At 45.6% G+C, this 8,779-nt stretch overlaps 1 long non-coding RNA gene across 1 annotated transcript; it reads right to left on the reverse strand.

Annotated features, from left to right (window-relative positions):
* Positions 1-1,183: 1,183 nt before the first annotated feature.
* On the reverse strand, positions 1,184-6,798 carry LOC125757984 (uncharacterized). The gene is made up of 3 exons (XR_007415624.1): positions 6,391-6,798; positions 6,139-6,322; positions 1,184-2,925 (listed from the first exon to the last, which is right to left on the reverse strand). It is a non-coding gene; the product is annotated as an uncharacterized LOC125757984 (long non-coding RNA).
* Positions 6,799-8,779: the final 1,981 nt, after the last annotated feature.

Here is an 8,779-nt window from a genome sequence, read left to right on the forward strand (position 1 = left end):
GCCGCGGCTTTAGCGGTGACAGAAGTGTTGACTTGTGCAGGTGGTTGAAATATATTTACCGATATATCTGGTTCTATTAGTACGATGCCGTCAACATGTGCCGCTTATGGATGCACTTCCCGAGGCGTGCCCGGCAGCAACATTCATTTTTTCCGCTTCCCATCGGTGAAACGCGATCGTCAGCGCCGTGAAGCGTGGATCAGGTCTGTGAAGCGCCAAAATGAAGACGGCAGTCCGTGGCAGCCTTCGGACTCGGCAAGACTGTGCGAAAATCACTTCGTTCAAGAAATGTTGTTACTTAGATGGCGTACGACAAGAACATGTGTCCGCGTTGTGTCCGTGTCGTCACACAGCATGCGCAGTTCAGTAGCGACGAAAGTCGCGCTACGGCTTTTTTTTTTTTTTGTACGATATGTTTTCAGCATTTGGTTTAGAACGTCGACAACAGCGAAGTATGACTAAGTGCGCCTTAATCGCTTCGGTCTCAGCGTAACTACGCTGTTGTTTACTTTGGCGTAAAGGAGTCGCCGTAAATACTGCTTCTAGAACATAATGAATGCCGAAGGGTGTAGTGTCGTGGCCTGTCGTTCACGGGCGGTCAGCGCTCCATTTCTGTTGTCAAAGCACATTCGCTGTTCAGTAAAAACGATTCGCGTATGTTGACATGACTGCCGCGCACCGATTTATAAATCTTGCGGCATTTTGCTTATCTTAGCGAAGTTACAACGTGCGGCCGTTTTTTTCCAGTCACCGTAGTGCGATGTTCCCGGATTTTGCAGGTTCGCCGTCCAACTCGCCCAGGCACCCTGATTTCGTGCCATCACTGTTCGTATACACCGATGAGTTTAGGAGGAGTCCGTACGTGGACGTGGTAGACAACTCATTAAACATGAGGTTGCGCACGTACCCCTCGTCGCGGAATTTTTGTCCTTCAGTGGTCTGCCGGGAGCAACGGGAACCACTTGCCGCCATAAAGGCATCCAACTGTTTCTTGCTCGGCATTTTCATTGATGCTGGCCTTGTCGTCCATCCGTTGGCCACCAAAAAGTAGCCGCCGGGTATGTAAACACTCCCAGGGGGCTCCATGCCTTTGCACAACACTCGAGGCGAAGCTCTCCGCTCATGTGCCGCAGTCACGATTTGTGCTATGCAGCAGCGGTGGCGGTGGTCACTCTATGGCTAGGGTATGGCGGTGGTAGCAGACGCGCGCCGCGACGCCGTACGGTTTGTTTCTCGTAGTGCCCCGAGAGAGGGCGCCACACAGACATGCAAAAGGTGGATTGCCTCCGCGTCTAAAGAAATAGTCCCGCTAGGCATGTTAGGCATGTTCTCCGTCGGCGGGGTCACCGGCCGTCCGGCTCATGACGTCACCTGAAGTGCGCGCCTATTGGTGGAGGCTCGTATGCATCCGCCTTTGAGGGGAAAGTGCCGCTGCCTTCTAAAGTTGTGCCCGACTATAGCTAATGAAAGCTGTGATGTTGAGAGGGTTCTTTCAGCTGAGGTACAGAGTCGTCCACTTCCACCTTGAACACCGCACCGTGCGACCAGCACTCCGCGGAGCGCCTCTCTTGGTTGCTTGGGTAACTAGCGCGTATGCGCAGTGACAGCTCTAGGCGGAGCCTTCGCCGCGTCGTCTGCTAAAGCGCGGCAGCTCTGCCGAATTGTACTTGCTTTGCGGTGAAGCTAACTTCGCTCTTGCTATGCGCATGCAAATCCAGCATCCGGCACGGTTCAGAAGAAGCGAAGCGACTGCACCTTGTTCCGTCTAGCTTTTGCTGCTAGTGTTTTCTTTCATTTCTGGATGCGATCTCACAACCAATAAACCTCGGTCCGTGCATGAGTAAACTTTCACAGCCACGCTTGAACTCCTACAACTAAGCAACTCAGCTCCTTTGAGCCCAGTAGCCAGAATGTTCCCGCTGCTCACGCAAATGTTTTTGATCAGCTTCAAAGCTAGGCGCCGCAAAATTGGCGATAAATGCATGGTAAGGTCTGACATAACAGCTTTAAATGTGCGAAAGTTTGGATTGTTACTCGCCTGAAAACAAAAGGATGTGAGCAATTTGCCAATTTCAGAGAAGTTACATTACATTCAGGTGTTATCAGCACTGCTGCCTTCATGCGCTAGCGAATTTAACTCGCCAATACGCCGCCCTAATTTGCTACTCATGTGCAACCATGCTTATTCGTACCATTCATGCAGAAAAATGAAGAAGCATTCTAATAGAGTTTTCAGCTGAACTCATATCACACAATCAGTTCACCAAAGAAGCGCCGCTGACAAATGATTACTTCTGTAAGCAGGCGCTGAATAAAGCTTGACTCCCTTTTTATTGCTAGGTGACCCAAAGCACCGCGTATCGCTTTATATATTTCTTGGCTCAAAACTTTAGCACGAAGCAGAAAGTTTTCCGTGAGCCTTCAATTCACAGCGCAAACTTATATTTTTTTTATTGTCGACTTTGTGTCGCCAAACTTTCAGCTGATGAAAACAACCGTGTGAGTAGCGGGAATATTCTAACTGTACGGCACAAAGCATCTGAGTAGCTTAGTTGCGGGAGTGCCAGCCCGGCTTGGCGATCTCACTCATGCACGGGCCAAGGTTTATTACTTTTAAGATCGCATGCAGAAAAAGAAAACAGTAGGAGAAAAAGCAGTGCGGAACGAGGCGCAGTCGCTGCGCTTCTCGATTTCCATGAGATTAAGTTACCTTCATCGAAGAGCAAGCGCGATTGGGCGGAGCCGCTGCGCTTTAGCAGACGACGCGGCGAAGGCACCACCTACAGTTGTCACTGCGCTTGCGTGCCCCAGCCGCCCGCGAGAGACGCTCCGCGGAGCGTTGGCTGCACGGTGCGGTGCTCAAGGTGGAAGTGGATGCCTCTGAACATCCAAAGGTGAGACAGCTCTCGAATGAAGACCAACATGCTGCACATGCAAATGGCAATGTACGTTAACAAGGACGCGTAAAAAATCGGTGATCAGCTTTTGTGAATTAAATGTGTCTTTTCCTAGATGTTATCAAGGCTCTTTACTGTCCTTTTGACTTATCAATTTGTGTAAATGTATTTCATGTAGCATTTCTAAACTAAACCCCCCCAAAAACATGCAGTTCAATGATGGTTCCACGAAAAATGTGATTTCTCTCAAATTATCAGCTTGAAAAATAGCACCCAATTTTTACCCTCTAATTTGAAAAAATATAAAACACAAAAACAAACCACCGTAGTTGTGCAATTTGTGTTAGAATGCTTTGGCTTCCTGTGCGACACAATTTGTACAAACCGCACCTCTCACCACCAGACAGGCATAGATAAGACTCTGGCTAAGAACATGTGCAAGGTTGTAACCAAGTTGATCATTGCGCATCATAGCAACAATAAGGCCGTCGTCATCACCATGACCAAAAAATAATGATCCACCGATCAAGACAACAAGTGTGTGTGTGTGTACCTTTCATCACATTTACCACCAATCATAACAAGAAACGAGTTCATACATTTGTTCATATTTTTGTGTTATGTGCTAGACAGCTTCACTGGTAACCTGCCTTCACAAAATGGAATGGCTCGAAATTTTTATCACAATTTTACGCACCAATTCAGTCATACACACAACACATTGTAAACAGTGGTAGTTTAGCACAATAGCAATAATACGCCATCAAACGAGCAAGGCCTTATCTATAAGAAAGCAACATTGTGCTTATAAAGCCCCTGTTGCTGTGGTTCGTGTTTGTGCACTCAGCATGTATACGCACTGCGCATAAGCACCACGGCTTGACACAGGTTGCCAGTTCCCTTAGTCACAGTGATGGCAAAGCCGCCTCTCAGCAATCACTCCTTTTGCCTTATAAAAAGCATAGAATAAAGTGGGGATGCCTAATAATATAGATTGTAATATCAAGCAAGAATTATGGTGCATGTAAAGAACAGAAGACTGTACAGCAATCCGAATGGCTCCTTTGCACAGTATGAAGGCCTGTCCACCAGGCTGCACAACAAACCGGTTTTTGCAACATTGAAACACATTTTAAAAATGCAAATCCTGTTGAAACTGCAAAAAGTGTGCTAGATTCTATCACTATAATTTACGGTCCTTCCATTTCCACTAGGATATGATAGCACGTTCTAGCCAGTTGTCTGTGTTTCTAACTTAGAATTATTATGTTTAAGCTGTTGCATTAACGTAGACAGAACTTTCAATGGCAAACTTGTAAGGCATATTGGGAAACACCCAATGGCTCTCTATTGATGAATAAACGGCTTTTACAGGGCTCTAAAATTGCCAAAGCTCCGAACGAGTGTGAATATTGGTGTTGAATCCTTCATCTGAGGCAAGCTTTGAGATTGGGCTAGTTGCTAATCCATCTTCAACAAAAAGTGTAGGAGTGGACAACAGACAAAGAAAGGAACAAAGACAACCGTTCCCTTCTTTGTCTATTGTACACTGCTGCACTGTTTGTTGACGATGAACTTCGTTTGAGGTTTCTAGTCTCACTGATATAAGTCGTATAAAAGTTCATGCGTGGAATTTTGTAGATTACCCCTGGTAACTTTTATTGCTCCAAGAGGTCTTTAACATGTGTGAGCTGTCATGTTACCTAGTTTTTTGGCATCTGGGAAATTCTCACACAATTAGTGTAAAAAAATCTTGCAAGTGACTCGCTTATTCCCTGCACCATGGGATGCCCACATACTTTTGCTGTTCCCGTTTGTCCTCCCAAAGAATCAAAGTGCTCCTTCGACAAATAGTTTCCAGGAGGTTACCCACAAAATGTGTGAACTGTGACACATCCTACATTAGTGGAACGAAAAGTTCAAACAAACAACAAAACACCATAAAAAGTGCCTTGAGAAAGGCAAGACATGCTCAAACACTGGTGGATAATTATTCATTACTAACCAAGCGATTAATTTGGACACCACTGCTCTAATCGCAATGAAGAAAATCTTTATACATCTGATCTCAAATGTGGTATGTGTGCAACTTACTTTAGCTGTACATGTGTTGACCTACCCAGGATATACACCAGCACCCACTGGCACCTAGGCCATAAATAATCACCCTCTTCGCATTCTTTATTGTGAACAAGGGGCCTATAGTGGTTCTGAAACGTTAATTTTAATTGTTGCCTTTTCAAAAGGTACCTCACATACATGAACCCATTTCGTCGACAGGTTTTCATTCGTCCACTGAAACAGATCGAGATAGCAGTGACCTGTGGGCTTTCATTTATTCAAGGGTAACAAAAGTTACCTAACAACGTCATAGTGAGTTGGTTGTCACTGAGAAGATGCAGACACTGGCGGTTTTCTGAATTTGGTATCACCACATACTGATGTTTCAGTCAAACATTTCTTTTCCCATGCCTTGAAAACACTGTCTTACTCTATTAGTGGCCTTCGGTGAGAAAGGCTAGGATGCTTGTGTCACTACCACTGCCATTGTTGATGAACCATTCCACGGACATTGGAATGGTTTATCAACATTGTCTCTAACATACGAGCCAGCTCATGTGACGGCACATGCAAGCCATGTATTCTCAAATGCCTCTACTAAAAATGGCACCACGTTGCCTCACTCCGCTAAATCTAAATACTGAAAAGCATCCTCACTGTCCCACAGTCTTAAAGAAATAAATTTCAAGGCCTTGTTTTCCACTGTGTATAATGGCCACATGCAAGATCACTAAAAGGTGTGCACGTTTTCACTGTATTTGCTTAACGTGCATTGTCACCTTCATTTCGGTATTTTCCCTGTATCTCAACATCGTGTGAACGCCTTGTCAATAACAAGTCAGGTATTTCAGATGAACGCATATACACGGGAGAAAATTGCTAGGAGCACTTACAACTAAGTTTTAAAATTCGTTAGAATGCGGTGCGGACGGTACGCATCTACATACCGCTTTAATCGGGTCTGTTGGCAGTGCAGGTTTACCGTGCAGCAATACGGATATGCCATACCGTCGTGGTCGGCATGTCAGTACTTTAACCCGCAAGACCTCTACCGCACCACTTTACCGCAAGCAATGAGCAACTAGCGCGGCTAGAAAGTTCTTTAAAAAAGCTGCGTGCCGACCACGACGGTACGGCATTTCCCTCAGCGGCGCGCACCAGTATGTCAGCGTAAACTTACCTCGGCGTTTAAGATTCGAACACACGGCAGGCGTTTCAGCGTAGCCGTCAGCTTGCGGTTCAGCAAGCGCGTTTTCTTGATCTGGCGCTCTGCATCGGCGTCTTCAGAGCTGGAGCAACGTGGCAGCACTTTGAAGACGTATACACCACGGGGGCCACATCGTCTGCAGTTGCAGAACTAACTTCTAAAATGTAAAGAAAATACAACCTTCAGTGACTGATGCCAAGCATCTCACAATTTCAGAATACGTACCCCTATTCTTGAGGGTCCGCGTTGGCACTGCAAACGTCGTTACCACCAACGTACAAAACGACAGTCTACGCGCTGAGAGTGCATCGCAGAGACGGCCTCAGCCATTCGCACAGCGTCAAAACCACCAAAACTAAATGTGCAGGTCTCGACGGATGTTTTCAAGTGAAGGCGACTCCTGCACACGCAAAGAAGGCATAACTCAAAGCCGGCGACTGCGGTGAGGTACAGGTGAGGGTACCGAGTAGAACATAGGCAAGTAAAGGCTGGGGACAAGGCCGAGGAATCGTCGGATCTTTCCCTAGCTACAACAGTACCTGTCTAGGGGCAGGGAGTACCTCCCTATGGTAACGTCAGATCCGGTTTCGCGCCAAACCGGGAGAGCCCCGACTCCGGGGATACGCTTTCATACCGAGGCACCCACATAATTTCAATCTCTACCCCGCGCGGGGCCCCGATTTGAAAACCGCGCTTTCAACGTCACCACAGCTTGAGTGCACGTGGTCTCTGACGCTCCCCCGCATGGGGCGCTAGTTTCTTGTGGTTTTTAGGCGGGCGTTTTGAAGTGACGCTAAAATGGTCACAATTAACTACGCTAGAATTAGTTATACGATACGCTAGAGCATTTACGATTTAACTTAGGGATTACCAGACACAAAGCTACAAATTACAGTAAAAAAGTCACCAACAAAAATTTTGCTGTCAGGGGCCCTTTAATAAGACACTAAAGAGAAAAACGATGTTTCTCGTATTAGTAAATTACTCTTTCACAATTACAAAATCCCTACGCTTGCCGCGAGAAGACGCTTGGTAAGCGAGAAAACGCGCAAAAAGAAAATGTGCGCGGCGACACCAGAAAATTCCTGCACCAAACGTCGCGACGTCACAGATTTTGACGGCGTCCTAAGTTGTTCCTAATCGGTAAAAATGAAGTACATTGGCCTCTGAGGGTGCCATTGGCTCAACATACGATGTTTCAGGGCATCTCGTTGAGCCAATGGCACCAAAATATGACAAATACACTTTGAAATCCGTGATGTCACGCACGAAGTTTTCGGCGCGAAATTTAAAAATGAAGCTATATCACCTTGATTTTCTCCTCTATTACTTATGACGGTAAAACTAACGACATTAGAGGTCTCGGAGTATAAAGTCAGTTCATCAGTCAAAACCGATTCATTGGTTCACTTTAGTGTCCCTTTAAGCTAGATTTCACAGCGAGGAATAAACATTTCTTTTCCGTAATTTCACCATCACCTTATTTTAGCGGTTCGAGCCAATGCACTTTCGCAAGATTGTTTAAATACGTATAAAACACGAAATCGATCTATGTCGTTTTTTTTTTCAGTCCATTCTAGCTTGAACAGTGGTTTTTAATTCATTGCGTATGCCTGAATTTTCGCTCGCCGATCACGCTGGTGACGCAGGCACCGGATTTTCCACTACACGGGTCCTTAACGCTCTCGCGTTAAGATCTCCGAAGTGTACTACCGCCGTTCCTTCATTAATAATACGGACTGTGAATCACCTGTGATGCATCCCGCATACCATGGGCTGTGGTATGCGCCACACGTACGTGACTGGGTGAAAGCGTTTCTCGAAGCACGCGATATCCATGCAACGTTATTCGTATCATGACCAGTTAATCGTGTTCGTCATAGACTCATGTCCTTCAATGCCAATTTTGATACACAGAGCGTTTCAAGAAACGTGTCCTAAAATGCTCAAGCATTAGGGAAGTGCAATATTTGCCCCGCTACCGTAGTCATTGCACTTCATATGTGGCGGCGTACACTACACCTTCAGATGAGTGGGGACGTTGATCACAGCAGTAATTATAGAAATTAAAATAATTAACTTTTTACGAAATGGAGATAGGCGGTTGGGTCAAAATGGAGAATTGAAGTGCTTCCTCTGAATACCCCATTGACACTTTGAGATTTCCGAAAAGTGGCCGCTGGTAATTTCTACGGAGTAATGAAATCAGCGCAGAAGACGACGGACGAACACACAGAGACAAACGTGCGTCGTCTTTTGCGGTGTTATTTTACGACCATGAGCAACCAACTAGTAAGATAGATAGATAGATAGATAGATAGATAGATAGATAGATAGATAGATAGATAGATAGATAGATAGATAGATAGATAGATAGATAGATAGATAGATAGATAGATAGATAGATAGATAGATAGATAGATAGATAGATAGATAGATAGATAGATAGATAGATAGATAGATAGATAGATAGATAGATAGATAGATAGACGGACGGACGGACGGACGGATGGATGGATGGATGGATGGATGCGAAGCAATGCGTGTCCGGCTTTCTCTACTTATCCATTAGGATATAGGGAGCTTCACTGACTCCGAGCGCACAAAATATGAT

This window comes from Rhipicephalus sanguineus, chromosome 1 (assembly GCF_013339695.2).
Source record: "Rhipicephalus sanguineus isolate Rsan-2018 chromosome 1, BIME_Rsan_1.4, whole genome shotgun sequence".
Lineage (NCBI taxonomy): Eukaryota > Metazoa > Arthropoda > Arachnida > Ixodida > Ixodidae > Rhipicephalus > Rhipicephalus sanguineus.